We start from the raw sequence: 23,102 nt of genomic DNA on the forward strand, positions 1-23,102 counted from the left end.
CCACTTTCTGGGGAGTTTGCTGGGACTCATTTATAACAAAAAGGAATTTATTTCCACAAGGTATAACAACTTTTATTCTCTCTAAGGCAAAAGCATTGTACCTAATAAAAGTAAAGCTATACAAGGAAAGAAGGAGGATTTCAATAAAACAAAACTGGCTACAATAACCCAGAGTAAATTTTGAGCAGTAAACACCTCCAGTGCCAAAGAGTCCCAGATATCACAGAGTAGGGAGGAAAGAATCCAGCCTAAAATGCAGAAGGAAGATTATCTTCTACTGGCTAGGACTAACTGTGCTAGAGACAAAACTATCAAAACATGTTCTACTATCTGTATCCTGCACAAAAGGTCTGAATATCCAGTTTTATATCAGCTGGATTTAGTCCCACCCCTCTCTGGGGTCATCCAAACAGTTTTTCACCTGTCTAAGCCATGAGCTGCCAGGTTCTCCAGAAGAATGCTGGGGGAAACAGTGTCAAATTCATGGTAATCATTGTCATTCATCATCATGGATCAGGAAGAGCAAGATATTTTCCTTGTCCATTGCACTCTGCAGCATCCAGAAACTTTGTGCTGTTAATCCCCCTCTGCCTGGATTCCACTCATTCATTATTAGTTGATGGAATTTTTCAGATCAGCCAATGAACATAAAAAAGTTGACCACCAACTACTTTGTGTGAGAACATAGAAGGAGTCTCACAAGCAGCAGGAAACAATGAGCTTTTTTTTTCCTATTTGAAAGAAAATTATTTATATCAGCTTTCATAATTTGGTCCTTTGACATTCCAGTCATCAGCCATATTCTTTATTAGAATTGTATGACAAGATAAAAATTGGTTGAAAGAAACACCAGCTGAATGAAAACAAACGTAAAAGAAAGGGAGAACGATCATTGCTGGAACTGAGATACAAGATACATATCACCGAATGAAATTTAGCTCCTTAGCTCACAGCGGTTTGGCTTATGTGGAGGGGTTTTCCTTATTTAATAGTGGGATTATGTAAAAAATTTGAAAGATTACAGAGAAAAAACCTGTGATGTTACATAGTTTGTATGACATTTCAAGAGCATGAAGTATATGAAACACTGCAGTATGATATTGAGCCACATTTCCATATCTAATAAAAAAATCAGGTGTAGCCTTCTACGAGGCTGATTGCTAACTTAAAAAAGCAGAACATTAAGCTATCCAAGCAATATCCAACATACACCCAGTTTATATTGAAAGACCTAGATTTGTGACACCTTAAACTTTCAGTCTACTGCTTCAAGCAAAGCACCCCACCTTGCACTGTCAGTATTCTATTTCTGGCTGCTTCAGTGCCACTGAAACCACTGCTACCTCCTGCAGGGATCCCCTGGAAAACAGCAAGTACATCTCAGGAGGTGAGATCACTGCCTGACATCCTAATTAAATGGAACAGCTTCTAGTATTTACTGTTTAAAGGGGGGAAAAAAAAAAAAAAGTAGTATTCAACATAAGGCAATCTCATGACTTCATTTACTCAAACAACCCTTTGCATACATATAGCCTTCTTAGGCACATGAATCTTGAAGAGGTTAAAGTATTAAAAATTAAGACTTTCAACCTATATCCTAAAACCAGTTATGTAGCAAATCTGTAGCACAGCAAGGTTAAGTTATTTGCTGAGGGCTGGAGATCAAACTGCAGTTTTTTTCCCTGTTGCTCTGTTATCTATAAAAGGATAGAGGAATTATTGACCACTGTTTAACATTTTGTTCTTTTATAATCCACTTGTTATTGGAGTAAGCTTTCTTCACATGCCTCAGCTATACACTGTTATTTCTACTCCCAAAGCTTTATAACAGCTTAGTCTCTCTGACTGTATGATACACTTATTTTTAACCTAAAAAGCATGTCATCCCGTCATATGGTTCCCTCTGTCAGTTCTTCCAGCTCAGTGTAGGAATCACACTTTGGAGAGGACTGCTCTCATAGTAAAATACTGTAGACAGTACTGAGATCAAATGAAACCCAAACTATCCCGTTGTTATAATCTAAATAAGCCAATACATTTAAGAACCTGTATCTTTTAGCATTGCTACTTCAGTGGCAATGAGGAAAACTGTGATGATGGATGGATCTTCAAGAACCAAGAGCAGAGCCAAATACAACTTCCCTCTACATACTATCACTCAGCACAGTGCTTGTGCTTTAACTGCTGTTCTAGAAATACCTCCTTCTGTATCAGAAAAGATCCCTGTGGAAACCAGACTATGCTACTGATCACTTTCATTTTATTTACAAATTTGCAAATTCATTTTCCTACATGGAAATTTTTATTATTCAGACAGAGAAGAGAGGAGGGAAAAGAGGTGTGACTTAAGTGACTCCTCCCAGCAAGCAGTACCTGCTGCAAATGAACTGCTTGCAGGTATAATATACACTGGAGCTTGCAGTACAAGCTTTTTGGCCAACTCATATTAATTAATTGGAAGAAAAGAGGATTCATTCCATAAAGCTTCTTAAATGGAAAGCATACTATATCTATTTGCACCAAGTAATGTGTAACTAGTAAAGTCCACAATGTCTGTGCATCAGGAATTGAGGCAGACATGGAGCACATTAGATAATAATTGCACAGTATTTTCTGCAGCCAACAGTGAATAGCAAATTCAGTTAATTATAATCACCATTATTATCACCTCTAAATGTAAGCCAAATGATTACAAATGCTGCATCATTTTTCACTTACAACAGCACTGATGTATTTTGGTGCCCTACTGTAATACAGTAATGAAAGTACTTTAGGGGAAAAATAATTTAAATAGTTGGTATAGCAACCTAAGCCTTTAGGCAGAAGCACTCTCTAAATCCCTGTTAAGTAATTGAATGAAGAACTGCCTACAATGAAACTTTGTTGACTCCTGCTGTGCAATGTTAAGCGGGACAGATGATATTTAAAGAGAACCCTCTGCCTTTCCAAAACACCAGACAAGAGACATGTCCAAAAGTTAAATAGAGAACAGAAGAAACAGCAATAAAATAATAAAGGACAGTCTGTTATGGTATAGAAAGTGGGATTTCCAGTGAGAAATGCTATCCATCAGACTCGAGCATCCTTTACCTTACTGCTGATGAGAAGTCTGGTAGAGATGAGCCTCATGCAATTACACAAATATTTCTCTGATATTCTCATACAAGAGATGTGGCAAGGTTTTGGTGGCAGGGGAGCTACAGGTGGCTTCTGTTAAGCAGCTTCCCTGTGTCCAGTGGAGGCAGTACCAGCTGGCTCCAGGACCGACCTGCCCCTGTCCAAGGCCAAGTGATGGTGGGAGTGCCTCTGGGAGAACATAATCAAGGAGGAGGAAAAAAACCTGCTGGGAAAGAGCAGCTGGGGAGAGGAGGGAAAACATGTGAGTGAAGCACCAGGGTCAATGAAGAGGAAGGGGGAGGAGCTGCTCCAGAAGTGAGAGCAGATTCCATTGCAGCTGGTGGTGCAGACAGGGAGGAGCAGAGATCCACCTGCAACCTGTAGAGGACCTGGAGAAGGTGGATGTCTGCATTCCTGGAGGAGTTCAAGGCCAGGCTGGATGGGGCTCTGAGCAGCCTGGCCTAGTGGAAGGTGTCCCTGTACATGGAAAGGGTTTGGAATGAGATGATTTTTAAGGTCACTTTCAACCCAAGACATTCTATGGTCCTCCTCGAAGGAGGCTGTGACCTCCACAGGAAGCCTGCACGGAGGCAGGATCCTGTTGGGACCAGCGGACCTGTGGAGAGAGGGACCCGCAGTGGGAAAGGGGAAGAGTGTGAGAAGAATGGAGTGACAGAGATGTGTGATAAACTGACTGCAACCCACCTTCCCTGTCCCCTTACACTGCTCAGGTGAAGAAATTGAAAGTGAAAAAGAATTGGGAGTAAAGCTGAGCCCATGAAGAAGGGAGAGGTGAGAGGAAGGTCTTTGAATTTCTGAGTGACGTCTCCTTGTCCTTATCTCAGCCCATGAGCCTTTCTTATTTTTTGTCCCTCTGTCCACCTGAGGAGGGGAGTGATAGAGAGGTTGGTGGGCACCTTTAGCCTAGTCAGGGTGTACACACCACAAGAGGTAAGCACATAGCAAGCACAGGGGCATGAACAGGAGAAAAAACCCCAGAGCTGCAAAACTGAAAGTAAAATTGAAAGTTTACTGTTTGTGACACAACAGTTCCAGTCCTAATTCAAGTGCAAACTTAGACTCACAGCAAACAACTGCTCAAGAAGCTTTTTCACCTGTGCAGTGCATGCAGGCAGGTATACTCCCCAGCCTATCCACAGGGGAGCAGCAAGTATCATCTTCAGATTTTAATTACAGATGAAGTGTTTACACTTGTTGATTTCCTTGCTGGGAGCTCTTTTTTCCCTCTTCACAAGTTCTTCTGAAACCAACTTATTTTATTTTTCTTTTACATATTCTATAAACCTTCTCAGCTGGTGAGAAGGAGGAACTTCTAGGGTGAAGGAAAATCTTCACTTCCCTGATCACAGGGAGCTTCTGCTTACCACAGCTTTAATTCCTTGTGCTTACCACTGCTTATTCCATAAAGCCTTTACTCTCACCTCCACCCACTTCATTTGTATTTTCCTCTCATCCCCTAGGCAGTGTAAGTGATAAAATGAGTTTTTCTTTTTTTTTTTTCCTTTTTAGTAGAGCCAAGTTATTAGCGCATATTTCACTTCTCAGCTGGGCCTCCTAATAAGCTCGTTACTGCTTACAGCCAGACTAATCAGGAGAGGAGTCAGGATGTCCAGCAGAGAACCAACACAAAAATGAAAAACAGACTAAAAAGTGAGGCTGGAGCTCGATCCTAGGGTTGGGAAAGCAGGTACACCAATGGAGCAGTCCAAAGGTGAGCAAGTGCCTCATCACTGCTGACCACAACAAACATTTGGCTTTAACAAGCACAGTTCTATTAATGTCCAATTTCATAATAGAATTTTGGTTGGTTTGTAGCCACAGACAGTTTAACATGCAGTACAGCACCTTTTAACTCAGCACAGCCCTAAATTTTCAAAGTGTTGGTTTTCAGCTGCTACATTTGTTCCAGCTAACACTGCTGTAGTGTTTGCTTTGAGCTGAAGCTTCTTCTGTGTAGTCTGAATAGCAGCACAGACATGCCTCACCTTGAGGAGATGAAGGCCCTTACTCTGGGAATAAGCAAGTTCAAAAAGAGTCCAAGAGAATCCAAAAGTGAGCCCACCCAGCAACCAAAACACATCAGGCAAAAGGAAATGTGTGTGACCACCCGGATAAGGACAAAGTGCACAAGGGCTGCAGGGAAATCAGGGAGAGACAGATAATACACAGCTAGTACATCCAGTCATTCTTTAAATAGTTTTCATAACTTTTTTCATAACTTTTATAGGTTCCAAAGAATAACAGGACTCACCTTGTAACAGTAATACATAAAACAACAGGGCTTCATACAGCAGGAATAAGAAATAGGCTGGAAAAGCTGCTGCATTCAGAACCTAGTAGCAGCATTCACGCAGACCGTGCTAACAGTGTGTTGTTGTAGTTCCTTAATATCCATGAAAAATAGACCCTCTTAAGCATCTTGTAGAGATTCACTTAATGCCTTTGAGATTTATGCAAAGGCAAATGAAATGCTGTGATTTCTCCGTCACATGAGCACTACAAAGCCCTTGTTCTGTGGGAAATGTGTCTCAACCAAAATGAGATTTTGTAGGTTTTCTTCTAAATTGTGTAATCTTAAATTTCATCTGGTCCTGCACCTTTTCCAACATTTTTCATGCGTTCTCAAAAAATAACAAACCCACTGTGAATACTTCAGATATTTGTCTATATTCCTTGGGTGAATTTTATTAGGCCCTGATACTTTGAAAATATTAGGTTCATTTAAATGATTTTTTTATTATTATTCTAGACAGCTCTTAGCTATATATTTCTGGTGCTAATTGTGTTACTATATGATCTCAGTTAAGTTCACTAATGAAGAAATCCTTTCCTTTAGCACTGTACACTCAGCTTTCCCTGTGGCTCACATCATCTACTCCTCAAATACAATTATTTCTCATTCTTAGTCAATTGTAACAGTTGTAATTTTTGTAGAGTATAGTAGTTACAAATAGTTCTGAAGTCAAAGACAGTTTGAATGACTATAAAATGTAGATTCATATTATGTGGTCAAAGGAGCGACCTCATAAATGAATCAGATTACATTCCTTGTATCTATAAGCAAAAAGTGGTAGAAAGAAATTTATAATAATTTATCATCCATTTCTTTATCTGGGGATAAAGGCTTCTGGAGCTCAGTGTGATATACTTCTTATCCAGCTTTAGAGCAATGAACAAGCCTTAAAGCCTACCAGGGGTTTATTCTTACTAGATGCTAATCTTGAGAGCAAATCACCATCCCCGGTCTGGTCTGGCTGCTGTCTCTAGTGTGCCTCCTTAACAGCCAAAACTCCTGCTCAGTTCTGGAGATTTGAATATTATCAATTCTGCCTTTTTTCAGTAAAAAGTATCAAAATAATTCTGCTGCTAGAAACATAAGTCAAGGGTGGCCATTTCACTACAGGCAAAGATTTGAATGAAGGAGGAACAAAAAGGCTCATGAAAATAATAAAAAAATGAGTACTGTAAATTCTATTTCTTAAGCCATGGGAATTATATGAAGCAGAAGACAAAGTTGCCCAAGAAAAGTAGAAAAACACAATTCACAGAGAATCCAAGAAAAAGCACTGTTACTGAGAACGATACATGCACAAGGTGCTGCTAACCTCAGTATTATGTGAAAATGGAAAAGAGTGTCCAAGTATCTGCATGAGGTACACAAGGCACACACTTTGTTTGTTTTCTTACCGTCCCACTTTTCCTTCCTCAAAAACCTCCACGTGTTCACAAATGTTTTGCAAAAGAATTCAGACAAGCATCACAAGATACATTATTTGTAATGATCAAATTCAAAAGCCTTTCAATACCCCAAAATTAAATATGCACAGTAAAAAAAAGCATTACCATTGATTAAACTGGAAAGACAAAGGGAATAAATAACATCCATTAAAGGTTCAGGTTATGCTATGGAAAGCTATTCACCACAGAAATTTAGTACTTTTGCATGAAAATCCAATTGACACAATAGCTTATAACCATTCCAAAGAACCTATTATGGCCCATCATGGAAATGGTTACACATAACGACACAGCCATTACTGAGTCTGTAGGGCTCTGGATCAGTGAATTAAAATTTCTCTGGGCAGAACAGACTTTGAGCAAACAGGCTCAAAGGAGCTGTTACAATAAACTATGCTAAGACCTGTCTAACTAACTCCCAATTACACGTTAACCCACTAACACAAGTTGAATTGCTAAATTTTGGAAAATTTAGTTAGTTACAGTACAGAAACCAACATTAAAAGCCAGTTTTCTTGAATATGTACAATATAGATGTCACTGTCCTTTACTATTTGAAGAAAGAAAATAACTTGTTTCAGATTAAGTTGCAGATAACTCTTAGTGGGTGGATTTCCTTTTTTCCCTATCAAGTAGGGCATTTAATAAGGAATGGAAATAGGGTCACTACCAGCTCTTTTAAACTGTAAGTCTGTGTCTTACCTTCAGCACAAAACAAATCCAGTTGGGGAAAATCACATTATATGAACACTGCCCATGAAATCATGGACCTCCTACTACCTTCCTTAAGGCCAACAATAAAACTTAGGCATATTTATCTACAATATATGATTTTTCTATTGCACCTTTCATTTCTGAAGCTCTGCATAAGCTTTGCTACAAGGTAGTGATATTCTACTCACTTTGTGGATGGCAAAAGTGGTAAAACAGTCCAAACAAAAAGTCAGCAAAGCTCAAAGCTTAGCTCTGAGAGTGCCAAGTTCTCTGTCTTGTGCAAGTCAGCGAGGTGTTAGTGATGCTTCAGTTAATGTTCAGTTTGTGCCAAGACCTCTGTGCAGCCTTTCCTTGACAACATACTTTTCTTACAGCCAAGTCTCTAGACAGGAGTAAAGGCTATTCAAACCTATTAAACAATTGCAGCATTGTCTGATTTTGAGAAGCTTATTTTGAAATATTTAGAGGAACCTGATCATCACACCTGCATTCTAAAACTTTTGCTAGATTTTTGCAGAAATCTAAATGTCAGCTCTCCATACAGTAAAGGCCAATTATTCCTCCAGTACTCATGGTTTTTTAAACCCCTTTCCCAGACAGCAACATTTTCCACTTTTTTCAAGGACATGTGAGTTTTTGCTGGTGGTCTGTAGCCCCCCAGATACTCACCCATCTGGTATCCCTTTTAGTTCATTTCTCTGTAGATAGGTAAGACTGCAATTTGGATCAGCTGGATAAAATCCCTCTGCAGCCCCCGGCCATCCATTGGTAATGGCAGCCTTCTGCACCCAGCAGCGCCCAAGAGATGCCATTTGCATGCACAGCTCTGTGCAACAGCCAAACCGAGCTCCCAATTCCCACTTCACATAAACAGTGACTCAGATCACTGAGATTGGGCAACATTTTATCAATATCACTGAGAGATCAGAATCAGTCCAAAGGAACAAGCTTTAGGATTTTTGTTAATTATTGTGGGGCTGCTGGAAGCCTACATTTCTTTTCAAACAAATTACACTTCAAACATCTCTATCTCAGCTCTCTTTGCTTTTTTTCTCCAGGGTTGCCTCTTTATTTTCGTGGGAGAAAAAAAAGATGTGTTCTTTACAGGCACTAGGCAGGCACTGAACTGAGCACAGCCAAATCCCCCTGTGACTGAATGTCTACAGCCCAATTTACTGCAGTTCTCCTTTCAGTAAGCAGGTAAGGCAAAGAATGGAACAATTTTCCTTATCTACTGCTTGCTGCTCAGTTGCAGCAATGGGTGGGGAGGCAGCACCATCTCTCACTCCAAGCTGACCTTTCTCAGCTGCATGGCCAGAAATTGAAATTTTGAGATGTTTATAAATAAGTAAAAACCTGCCTGTATTTAATGCAATGTGATATTTGCATAATTACTTTTCAAGGTAATGAGTACAACAGAAGCCAAACCACAGAAGGTTGAATATTTTTAGAGCAGCCTGTGCCAGCAAATAAACACAGAACTCTTGTATCAAATTGCAGGGAAGTTTAGAACCAACATAATTTATTTAGGGAACAATAAGCACCTATTTCTGCTGGGCAGGTGGCCAAGGTGAACAAATGAAAGACATATATGTAATCGAATATTAGATGAGCCATCATTTCATTTCCCACCATTTGTCTCTCGGAATATCTGTAACCAACCCTGCTGAACAAACCATTACAGAATAAAGGTAGCTGTCAAACCACCTCCTCCAAAGCCAAGAAAACAGCTGGGCTGAAGCAAATAATAAAAATTTGAAGGAAAATATTCTGAAATGGTGGTTCCTCTCTTTGTTAAATGATAAAATCAAGACCAACTACAAGTATTGTTTTAAGTCACAGCATTTTAAGAAAATAAAGCAGAGCAGTAAATACATAAAACCAGCCCATTAAAACTGTTCTATTTTGGACTGTAATGTTATGCTCTAATGCTGCTGAGAAATATATTCTAAAACTAGGAGGTTCTGCAAACATAATTGGAGAGAACAAAAATGAAAAAAAAAATAATAAAGTGGTTTGAACAATGTCTTTTTTTAAAAAAAAGCAAACCCACAACTTTTAGTCTCCCCAAATGCATCTTAAATTAAAAACACCTGGATAATGTACTTTGAAAATAAAAGCAGAACTCAAATAAAAAGAAAAAAAGGACTAGGTATTAGCAAACAAAAATTTTAAAAATACATGAAACATATGTCCATAAATGTAAGGTTTTAGCTTCTTGCTACTGCCGTAGAAAACAGAATCAGAAGTGGAACTTGAACAAAATTCAGACTAGTAAAGTCCAGATAGTAAAAGACAAACAAAATTACTGGAGATCAGAGAGGATTAATTTACACAGAAAAATTAAACATGAACTTCTCTGTTGTGTTACTGAAGACCTCAAGCTCTCACCAACATTTCCAGGAAAGTTAATGTATGTAAGAGAACGAAGTTCTCAATATCCATCCAAGTGACAGCGAGCAAGGATAAAGTAACAGCCTGCCTGAAAGGTGTAAACATCTGAGAGCAGGGAGAAGACTTCCCAGGTACCATAACACAACAGTGTTCAGAAATTACTGCTTTCACTTAAGCAGCTGGTGTTACACAAAATTTAACAGTGAATATGGTACGTATTGCAAATTATGTTCAGGGGCCAAACTGATTCCAATGCTGTCCAATATCAGAGAGAGTGCACAGGACAACAATCGCCCATCTCATCCAGTAAAGAATATTTCAGCTTCAAGAAGAGAAGGAGAACTTTATCTTTAAAAGGACACTTACTAGGATGTGCATGTCACGGGAAGGTCACCTATCAGCCTGAAAGCTCTTGTTCCAGCCAGTGACTCAACAAGAGATGTGACCAGAGTAGTTTGGCCAGCCCAACTACCACACCCATATAGACCACCTATAGCTCAAATACCCAGGAAATCATTTTGCTTCTGTTACCTGGCACGAATTCTTGCTTCATAAAATGGGAATATTTTGCTTTCTTGGCTACACAGAATTTGTGTTTCGATCATTTCATTATTTTGCTAGATACAAAGTCCTTCAAAAATTCATAGGAAAATTGGGTTCCTTCCCCTGCATTTCTTTTGCCATACATGGTAAACAACACTTCAGAGAGAAATCTCAATTGTCAAGAGCTCTTGCAGCCATGCATCAATCTTTTTAATAGAGTTCATTGCATTTTTTTCCATCTTCTTCACAATAATAACTAAGACAGACTCTATAAATTCTAGGTTTTTGGTCTGCAAATAAAAACCTCCTGGACGTGCCCTTGCATTTATTAACGCGTTAGTTACCATAAGATTTTTGCATTGCTTGCTTTCAGCAGCTCATGGCAGGAAATAAATCATAGTAAATCTAAGATCAAGTCAATAATTCTACTGTAACTCAAATGCAATACGAGTATCTCACAAGACTCATAAGCTGAAGGGAAAAAGGTTTCAATTTTTTTTTCATTTAAAAAAACCCCTCAAAGCTTGCATTTTCAAAAACATTTAGACACGTCAGTGACTTCCCTAGGATTATCTTTTTTTCCCCAGCAAACACTCTGAGCAGAAATGACATTGTATTTTCTGGCAATTTCACCCTTTGAAATACTCAGCTTTTCATCAGAAAGCCTGCACAGAAAGTATTATCTCTTCATTGTAACTTCATTGTATTGTTACTAAATATATACCTGATTTGTACAGACAGCTCTGAATGGGTTAACTCTTGTTCTCCCAGCAGTTTATCTGAAGGTGAGAAGCCACAGTGGGGTCATAAGAAAACCCAACCATCCAGAAACCAATTTTTCAAAGCAGTTTTTGAACGTCATAAGACAATACAAACTAACGCTGCAGAACCCAGTGCTCCAAGAACTCCTCTTAGGCTAAAGAAGCAGTGGAATTTTGTCATGGATTCTCAGCACTCTGGACTCAGTGCACAACAGGTGAGCTGAATGGTTACATTCAAGCCGTGTTACAGCTCCCAGTGACCTGGATTAATCCACAATGTAAGAACAGTCAGGTGAGATAAAAGCTCTGCCCAGTGTCCTACCCACTCTCTCAAACAGGGATCAGCAGTGGAGTGTAGGAATGGGGATATTTTCCAAGCTTTCAGAAGGTGTGGCTTAAGGGTTTTGTCAACCACAGGGAGCCTCCTGGTATCCAACAACTCATGAGTGTTTTCTTTGAATTTGTGTGCTGCCCTTCTGAGATCCTGACAACTTTTTGCCTGTATTATAACCCCTGTGCCAGGAGTTTCACCCTCTTCAGCAGTAAAATCAAACCTGAGCTTAGAAGTTCATTATACCCACCTGATATTTAAAATTTCTTTTTACCATATAAAGCATCTCTTACTGCCTAACTTCTCTATGAATGTCTACAATCATGGACAAATTATTTCTAATGAGTAAATCAAATGGAACTAAAATAAGACATCTGCAAAGGGACTTTCTAACAGAAGGGCCAAATAAATGTAGGTGGATCTTGTTAAAAACTTATCAGGGTGGTATTTGGAAATTTGAAATGGAAAAGGTAATATTCATTGTAAGATCTAAGTTTTTCCCTTATTCACCACTGTTGATATATATTTATATGTGCTCGGGTGATCTTCTTTTAAAATAATAGCTCTTGCAGAACTTTCTTTTGGGCAGCTGTACCTTCCTAATTTTTCCCAGATTTATTCAGAAGTAGACAAGTGGACAAGAAAACGCTTTAGATAATTCTTTTGAAAACTGCAGTACAAGTTATCACTACCTGCTACATTTTAAATACTTCATTTTAGGGAATGATATTTATCATTCTTGTTGTCACTAGTGGAAATCTATCTAGAGAATAAATCATGGAGCAATGTCTCTGAGTCAGGCAGAATCAAGTTCTGCATTTTCTGCACTTCCATGAACTAACTCCTCCCTAAAGGAGACTGTGGTAGGAGTTTAGAAGTGGATGAGGCCATCACAGTGTGGAGAAATTTGGTAAAAATGCTGGTGATTTTATCTTGTACAGATCTTTTCTCATCAAATAGTTACCTAGTGAATTACTCACTGAGGAATAAATTTCAAGCGAGCCCTCATTCAAGTCCCAGTTTTGCTATAAAACTAGAAATCAAATCATCACAAGCTTATCCAGCCAAACATCCATTTGACTTAGTTAAACACATTAAAAGTAGATAAAACAATAAAAAAGCCCTCTCAGCTGAGTTTATTCTTAATTAAACACAACAGACCAACTGTGCTGTGCACCTCAGGAAACTTCAGGGGCTATAGAAAGCTCCAGATTAGATTACTGTGCATCATCCACAAACTCACCAGGAATTTTGCTCAGCTACAGGCATGTTTTATGTTCCACATGGAGTTTCTTTAGATGGTTAATCAGAAAATTCTGCTCACAGTTTTGTTATCTGTTTGTCCTCTCTTAAACTCAAATCACTTCTTTTCCCTAGCAGCAAATATATTCACAAACAGAGGCACCTGTGGTATTTAATGCAGCTCCTGAAAATGCTCTTCTGAAGACAGCATTATGGGGCTTTTGTGTCCTGAGCACCACAGGATATAGGGCCTTTGAGACACACAGTCCTTACAGACACCCCATTAATGCAGCACTGAAAGTGGGCTAATAAAACAGCCTATTCAATGGGATATTCTAAAGTCAGTGTTGTGTTAGTGCAATAATTAACATTTTGTTAACCTCAGAAATGACAGAGTTTGCTTGTGTCTGCTCATACCAGAGCCCTCTGAAATCTCTCAGAACCTGCTGGAGGATAGAGACAACCAACAAGTAAATAACTGGAAAAACCTGAGCTCATCTACTCAGGCAAGGGAAAGTTCACTCAATTCTTATTTCCCAGACACAGACAGGGAGGAGGGAGCAGAAAAGCAAGGGAAAACAGATTTCTGCTACTACAGTTGGACTTCAGGGTGCTGTAACCTCTGCAGGGCTGCAGTGTCCTTTTCACAGCATGGAAGGAGGGCAGGGTATGGCCCTTCTTTATTTCTCACATACCAGAAAGTCTCACAATTCATGATCTCAACGCTGCAGAAGGAAGAAAATTTTGCTAAGCTTTACAGTGCAATTACGGACGAATAAGAAGGTTTCTGCATCCTTCATTGTCTTCATCTACACAAAGACCAGAGCTAATCGGAGCCTTTAAAATTTGGAAAAGATACATTGCCTCTGGCAAGTCCATACAGCTTGTACATTCAAAGTTTCACTCACACCTATTTGTCAATTAATTTAATACATCAGGGAAACCACCCTGACACACATCTTTTGTATTGTGATGGTATTGTTACAGAATCACTTTTCTGTTAGTCCAATTTCCTTCTCTGGTTAGATGGAAATGGAAAGCGGAGGACACTTCCTCAGTGTTTCAGTAAACAGCATTTTCAGGATAGACCTTAACCAATCTTAACCCCACAACTAAGCCTTGCACAAAGGGCAGGATGGAACTAAAGACAAAGCCTAAAACCCTATAAAAATCAAATCCTAGCCAGCTGTATCATTAATCCAATTTCAAACGCAAACCTTGGTACTCAACAAAGAACAATGATTCTTATTTCAAGGGCTTTTTTCTCACCTCCTGCCAATGTGAGACTTGTCAGCGTGATGTTGATTAGAAGAACAGAAAGTGCCAGAGATACTGAAAGGGAATGGATGACATTTTCATGGTAATTGAAAACTAATTATATTTATCTAGTAAATAATCTCTACATGTTTAATGTTTCATGTCAAAATAAGGAATGGAAAACCCACCCTCCATTTTCCTTATCATAAAGCCTGATTAAACGCTTATAAATATATATATATATATATATATATATATATATATATATATATTCTCCTGAGTGCTTGATTCAGTCCTCTCTTCCTCAGGCTCCTAACTGGGGTCCTCTCCCTCAGGCTCCTCCTGCCTAGAGGTTGCACAGCAGAATATGAACTGACTGCCCTGGACTGAGTTCTGCCCAGCACAGGGCACACAAAAAGCACATGTTCCAATATCAGCAATGTGTTGTTCCATTTATTATAATTTTACTTATCACAGGGTCTGTATGTGTTACCCTAGGCAGGTATGTGTTTACAAAAACCCTGTGTCTTTCTTTTGAAGGAGCAGGTATAATCTACTTTCTCTCATTACTTTGTACTTTTGAAGGTAAATAACTTCAGCCAGAATATCTCCCCGAGAGCACACTGCTTGGCTCAGTTTCATTGGCTAACCAGGCTTGATAAAGAATATATTTTAATAGGCTACCATCTGCAACCTTCCCATTATAGACTCTTTTCCAGGATGTGTGATACGTAACAACTTTGTTAAATGCATATAGGACTAATCTACCATGCAACATTATTTCAGTGTGTCACACACTGGAATTCAAATTATGCTATTCCTTTCTCAAAAAAAATTACCATGACTTCAAGGAGGAAAGTAATTCTGAGAGTTATGATGTATTATGATGTATTTGAACCTAAGTTTAAATCCTTGCATTAAACCCAAATTAATTTTGTGGCATTGGGAACGCTCAGAGGAAGGAGATAAAAAGGAATAGGAATCTCTGTGCACTTGGAACTTCCCTAACAAGTCTTGCTCACCATTAAAAGGGACTAAGAGGAAAATGTTTCAATTCTCTTCTTTCTCCTACAGCTACTGAGAATGGGGATGCCCATCAATGTGTAGAATCACAGAATGGTTTGGGTTGTAAGGGACTTGAAAGCCCATGTCATTCCGACCCCCTGCCATGGGCAGGGACACATTCCACTGGACCAGGCTGCTCAGAGTTCTGTCCAACCTGGCCTTGAATACTCACAGCGATGGGGCAGCCTCAGCTTCTCTGGGTAAGCTGTGCCAGGTCCTCACCACCCTCACAGGGAAGAATTTCTTCCTAAAATCTAATCTAAACCGTCTGTCATGTTAAAGCCATCACCCTTTGTCCTATGTCTCTAGGCTTCCCATTAGATAACACTGTCACAGGCATTGACTTAGTACCTTCAAACTCCATTTCATAACATTTCATTCCTTGAAATTACACTTGGGTTTCTGGTAGAATTTTCCTTTCCTTTCCTGTATTACAGAATAGAGATTCCCCAAGACTTTCAAAAATTATTTCTTTAATAGCTCAACTGCCTCCCTTAATAGATACTAATTAATTTTGCACTGCCTTGCAAGCATGAAGATTTCACTGCAGAAACATCAACTGGTCAATAATCAAGCACAGCGAATCTGCTGGGGGTAGGTGCTGTGGATGAACAACATGTTGAAAACAGTTTTTCAGAAGGAAAAAAGAAAGTGTAAAGGTCAATACAGCTCTTTGCACTGACATTTAATTTCCTCATTCCATTTAACTATGCAGCTCTCAAAGTGCAATAGGGAGATAAAAATGGGATTTATGTTGTGAGACTTGAAGTTAAATCCAAGGACCATACTAAGCCAAAATGCTGAAGCAAATTTAAAGATCTGGTACAAAGAAAACAAACAGTATATGAAAAAGGTAAAAACTACAGCAGGCCAGAACAGTGCTTGACCAAACAAATAGGCCACCCTGGAAAAACACACATTTTTTAACATTATCTGGATGTACTAACAGAGAGTTGGGCAAGGCTCTTTGCCCTAGAAGCTCATCCCCACTGCATACAGTGAAGTCCATTTACAGCAGCACAGGCATAAGCTCAGTATCCCCTGAGAAGACTACAAGTCACAGATTAGGAAAATGTCTGTCCTTATGGATCAATGAATAATAGCAATTTGATCATCCTCACAAGCTGCAATGGAAATTCACACTTAGAAACACATGCAATTAATTTTCATTACCCTCTCCCATTATCATCAGTTCTCAAAAATCATCTTTCACAAGGAACTTCAAAAGAACTTTCCATTCAAAGTAATGCTACCACTCTCAGGGACAAAAAGTAATGGGTACATAGTATTTCACCATACTCAAATTAACTTCTAAATTAGGGCAGTTCCTTGAAAAGTTTTTTTTTTTAGGTGAAAGCTGCAGTTGTGATTAGTAAAGATAGAACTTTCTGATACCACCCAAATATAGACAATGCTGCTACCAAAGATTAGAGCCAGGTGCATAGAAAATAAAAGGAAAACCATATATATTTAAAATTATTTTATACTTTCTTCTATTTCATAACTATTTTGTCTGTCTATCAACAGCTATTAAACTATTAGGACACCTAGGCCCTGATGAGTGCAGCTCAAAATCTTGTATCCTGGAACTTGGCCTCTATGAGCAAAGGATTCTAATAACCCAGATCTTCCTTTTGGTTCTATTCATATTCAAACCTTTACCTTCCACCTTACAGATTTTCTTGAAACCTCAGTTTAAAACAGAGTTAATTTTAACTCTTTAAATAAATCAAATTCCTACCTGGAAAGGTAGCGTTCCATGCACCTGTCAAGAAACAAGTCTTTTCCTCTCCAGACAAGGAACAAGACCCTGTTATCACTTTATCTGTTCTTACTTTCTGTATGAGAAAAGTGATAATCTGATTAAAGTTTTATTTTTTTCTGAAAGAGAAGTCCAAGTTTCAGGTGAAGGAACTTTTGGGTGATGAAAGTACATTGTTATGTAAACAAAGATGAGGAGTCATGGCTGTAAAACAACATGAAAGGGATTTCTGTGTGATGTTAAACATCAGCCTGATTAGAAATGGTAAGAATAAGATACTTTGTGTAAGGGAGATCTTACTTCCTGTTCAAGACTGTCATAATACTGAGTTAAAAGTTCCTGTTCAAAATCAGCTAGAATAGGTATTTGAAAATGGATACAACTAATAGAATTGCATTAGTCTTCCTATCGTTTAATTAAAAAACAAAAAAGCTTTGTCAGAGATGCACATATGAATAGACTTTCTGTCCAAAAATTCTGAGTTAAGCTTCTGTCTTGAAATCAGGTACAATTCTAGAAAGAGGAAGCAATTTAGATACATGTTTTAGCACCAAGGAAAATATTCACAAACTCTAAACCACAAAAGATTCATAGGAGCCAGTGATTACTATAGCTGTGTTATCTGACCAGCACTGTAACGTAGTCCGCAAAATGTGTTTCCACTTTCTCAGGCATAAGGTTTTTCTTTATAAGATTTCAGTGGGATCCTTAAATTGCTAAACATCTCCATTTAATTACATATAGTACTGATTGAAAGCTTGGTAAGGTTTCAGTGCTCGGCTGCAATATCTATTTTTTATCTAGGAGGATGAAAGTCATCTTTCTCACAACAGATGTACTAACATACCTGTCAACAAATAATTGTCACGAAAGGCAGGCATGGCTTTGATGCTTAAATCATGTCATCCCTTACCTATCATGTACTAGATTAAACTCAAAGCCTCATTACAGTTGTGATCATTAAGTTCAACCTAGCTAAAAAATTGTCACTATCTCCTGGCTTACATCTCCCGAGGCAGCTGCTTTCTTAGGTAGAATGACTCTGAAAGGACGAGGTAAAGCACCCCAGACATAACAGAGCCATCCAATCAGCTATTGCAGAGAAGCACATCACATAACTCGAAGCATAATAAAATCCATCCTAACACCGAATGTCCCCTCTGCCCCTGTGAATGGCTGCTCCAGATCCTAATTCCATTCACAGTTCTTCTTAATTTCCACCATAAATTTGTTCAGGGGCACTGCAGACTTATTTTTTGTTATGCCAGCATTGTTCATCATCTGCAATAGCTCTTCCAACCTCCATGGTGTTTATTCCTCAAGTTTTTATAGAAAACAGGAAGATCTTCTCTCTACATTTGTTTTTTAGCTTGCCAAATATTAATTTTAAACACAAAGATACTGATTCCCTCCCTGCCCCTTTTTGCTGTTCTGGGAGAGGGCAAGAGAAACCAAAGTCTTTTCAATGACTGTCTGTGTTCATAGGACACTCTCCTGAAATCATTCCCCTCTGGGAGCAAACCTGATTCTTCTAAGGACCAAATAAAACATGTATTTCCTTGCCATATGCCATGAGAACATCCATGCACACCCAGAACCTCCTCTGCAGCCGTTAAGAACGGGGCTGTTTGCCGAGGTGTCTCTGCTGCCCTAGATTGAAAACGTCAATTATCACATTTGTATTTCACTATGAGCAAGGCTATGCTTTCAGAAGAGATTATGCAAACACAGGGAAAGTAATTAGGATGGATATTGCCACTAGTTGTTCAGATCACTTAATCACACTTTTCTGCTTTAAGCTAGAAATTATTTATCATATTTTCCTTGACAAACTAAATGTAATACACAGTGTTTCTCATTTTAAGAAGCAAGCTTTTTCTTCCAAGTATTTGTCTTGGTTTGAAATGTTCCTGTTAATACTGAGCCTACAGATGAACCAGCTTGTATTGAGAGGAATAACACATGATTTGAAACTGAAGCTACTGTCATTTTGAATCTTTAGAGAAATATTTTATTCTGAAATACTAATACTTTCAGGATTCTACTCCTACAAGAGTCTTCCACATTAATTAACAGGTCATATTTTCATTTCACTGCTATCTAAACAGAGAATGGTTTTTCATTTTGTAAATGTGTTTTTTAACAACTCCTAATTGTTTAAATCAGTATATAAAGGTAATTAAACCTTGACTCCAATTGGCTTCTTTATGTAGTATAGAAATGATACTGATCTTTCTGAAGCATTATGGTGCTGGATAATTATTACAGACACATGAGAGTATTTGAAATTAACTCTGTTTATATGTCAAAATTAGCATTTGCTATTTACATATACCTCTTTTGGTTTTCTTTGCCAGTCCAGTTATAACCATTTCTCTTTCCAACTGCCCCACTCTATAAGATGTTATGAGTATGGTTATCTATCATAACACTATTTTTTTTTAATTTTTGATTTTCTCAGATTTTTCAGTGGCAAAAAAAAGATGTGTTAGAGCTGCTACAGGCCTAAAAATATTTTGATAGAAAAAAATATTTAGATTATTTTTAAATAGTGCTAAACTTAAGACACACTAGGCACATGAGAGAATTTGGATTCAAGAGATACAAGTCAAAATTTACTGGATCTGATTCAAAGTCAGCTGGGAATTCCACTGAAAGATTCCCACTGCTTGATAAATAGGCTTTCAATCAGGCCAATGGAGAGCACATTATGTACTAAGACTCTTCATGATAACTTCACTCAGTGCTACTCGTCAAGAAAACAGCTGTTCCTGAACCTAGTTTGGTTCATTTTTTGCTGCTGCTTTTACTCATTTATGTCAAAACGGTAACATTTTCCTGTAGGTTTATCTGTTCAACTGTTTAGTTATATATGGTCTGCATTTAATTTGAAACTTCTTATCATTAAAAAAGTCTTTGCAGCTTCCTCAAAGTGAAGAACCATCAGAAATGTTATCAGAAGATTTAAAAAAAAAAAAAATTACTACAGTTAAGACATCACATAAAACCACACCATACCAATATTAATTCCAGAAGCCATTCAAAGACTTCATTTCACACAATTTCAAAGGCCACAAACCCCCATTAATTTAAAATATCTCCCTTTCCAGAGTGATTTATCTTTTCCCCACTCAGCATTCTGATGTTCTCTTAAAAATGTTCATAATATGTTTTGCAGTTGTAGATATTGTCTTTTAATTAATTCACCAACAACTGTATTCTCTTTTCACAGTAACGGACTGCTCCAGCACTCTTTGATAAACTTCATTTATTCAAATTAAGAGGTGAAGTTCTGGATAGGAAAGGTGAATTTGGGTACCAGGCAACTGCTTAGAAAGTTTTTATTAATTAGAACAAGTGTTTGACTCAAACACTGCATAAAGAACGGCACGATGCACCAACGCTTATTTGTATTATGTTTGGCTTTGTTTGCAATAACTCAGTAATAGCCTAATGTCAAATTTAGGACTGCTGCTTTGATAATAAAATACCTTCATGTATAATTTAGGCTTGACCTTTGTTTTGCCTCACACATATGAAGCACATTATAGAAAAGAGAGGAGATCAGTTTTTAAAATAATCTTGCACTGCTATATTGATGAAGTGATCTAACTTCCTAATTGATCCAGCCACCCATTATACACTTTCTATGGCTCAAGATTGATTAAGTGATAATTGCATTTGATGTAGGTCTTATACCATGAAACAAACAGTTCATCACACCAAAAAATGATGAGGCTGCAGGCTGGACAATGAATTGATCCATGCAGTGTTTATGTCATAATCTATAATATCACTGATACTATATTCCATTAGAAAACACCACTTAAGCTGTCGGTTTTTTAACCCTTTCCTGCAATTTGTTGCAGGTAAGAATATTTACAGGGTCAGCCATGCTGAATTACTTTCCTCTTTCCAAATATCATTGCAAACCAGCAGTTCAAAAGGCCACTGAATGCCCAGGCAGCTGCCTTTGAGTGTCCTCTGAACACATGCTGAAATATCAGACATCTTTACACTGCTTTTTGTGAACCTGGGATAATGTTGTGGGGTAGTTTGTTTTGGTTTTTTTTAATATTGATTCTCAATGTAAGTGGGTAAAATAAGAAAACAAATTTCAGTAATTTCCCTTTTGTTTTCATTGGCAAAAACTGCTCCTTCAAAATCAGCATATGGATGGTGTCAGGAACAGGATTGTGCCTTGTCTCCTGACATAACCACAGATCCAGGCAACTCTTCTGAGTCCACATTTGCAACCATAAGTGACTAATCTTAGGATGTTAGGCAATTCAAGAAAAGGAGGGACGGGGGGACAGAATGCTAAATAAGTGACTGTGTAAGACAAAATGGAATTTTCAAACGGAATAATTAACCACCATAATATTTCATTTACCTGTTTTTTACAACTGCCTCATCTAGAATAGTCTTTGCACATGATGATTTGTGTTAGTGTCTCAAAGCCTCCACTCCCTCTGAAACATTAAGATCAATGGAATGGGGCTGAACCAGCTGAGAATTGGACCCAAGAGCTTTTCAAGTAGCTATTTTTCTCCAAAAAATAAACAGTGTATCGGGATCTCATTGATTCTCAAAACGTTGGTAATAGTGCTTTGCTGCAGATGAGGCACTATTATTGTGTCATTTAAAGCATGGACTGCGTGTCTGATTCCACTAACGTCAGTCAGTAACAACAGCTGCTCTCAAAGCAGGCTTTTACCTGCAGAAACCAGCTTTTGGAAGGTAAATGTACATTTCTGCTGAATATTGGGAGCAACTAGAGCTGCATATAGGATAGTGAAAATCTCAAGAGAGATTGTTATAGAACAGACAAGAAAACCAAAAGCAATAACTCAGCTGGAGGAACTGAAAAGACTTATTCTGCATCCTAGGCCTATTCATTCATGAGTCTGATTGCTTTTTTTTCGTTTTAAATAGGTTTTTTCCTTTCTTTTGCTTTATTTAACTCATTTAAACTTATCTCCAGATCCCTAGTTCCCAAGCAGACTGCAAAACACTTCCAGAAATACCCGTGGCCTGTGTTAAACCAGTTCAGCTGGGATAATCCTTGCTTTAGAAAAATTCTATCACTACATAAACAAATTATTGCAAGCATTTTGCACATTTCAAGCAAACAACAAACAGGACGTGCTGCTATGGATGTCTGGTTAGTGCCAGGACAGGGACAGGGAGTGGTGCTTGCCAGGCTGCAGTTTACAATCCTCTTTCCAAATTATCGCAAGAGTCCCTCCCCCTTTCTTTGAGGTCAGCACACTCACGATTTACCCAGAAGTAAAGTTTGGATTAAAAAAAAAAAAAAAGAAGTTTGTCAGAAAAACTCCTGGCAAAGAGCATTGGCTTGTGGTCTCTTCTAAGAAGAAGCTGTTCCTCTGCAGCATTCAAGGGATGGACTAATCCATTGTAAACTCTTGTAAAGTGCCACATATGTAGTCTTGATTATTGGATTACTATTTCTAGACTCAACATTTAGAAGAATTAGATATTCTTCTATGCTGAAGTAACAAAATTTAATGCATTTTCCTATATTTCCCAAACCATTGGATTAGGCTGACCCTTGCTAGACACAAGCCTTTGCTAAAAAGCAAACAGCCCCAGTTTGAACAGTTGGGTAGTTTCCTTTGTTGCCTGTTCTCTGACATCAGTAAGGGTTTAGATCATGTTATAACCCTCAAGTCACTACACTAAAACCAGTCCATTTTTTGATGCAATGTCACAGTCATTTCACTGCCCCAAAAGCCTGCTTCTCCTCCATTGGAAGCCTGCTCTATTCATTTTTTTTTGAATGCAAAGATGGATGAAATTAAGATTTTTTTTTTTTAGTCAATCCAAGAATGCAATTGCAATCTGAATATATTTTTCTATTTATATGCATTATATATACTTATCAGATACATGATATATATATGATTATATACACAATTCCTATTAACACAGGGACAGCCATTAGCAAAGGGACAGTCATGTCCCCTATGACCTTTATTCCAAATTGAGAACACATTCCTCTCTATGTACTTTTGTCCATACCACTGCTTTTTCCTGTGACCTTTGCCTGACTTAACCTTAGATATTTTTGCTGCTTCTTCCTCACTGCTTTCACCTCTTGCAAGTCTTCCATAACTTCAGATAAAAAAACCCACTA

Source organism: Corvus moneduloides, chromosome 10 (genome assembly GCF_009650955.1).
Source record: "Corvus moneduloides isolate bCorMon1 chromosome 10, bCorMon1.pri, whole genome shotgun sequence".
Lineage (NCBI taxonomy): Eukaryota > Metazoa > Chordata > Aves > Passeriformes > Corvidae > Corvus > Corvus moneduloides.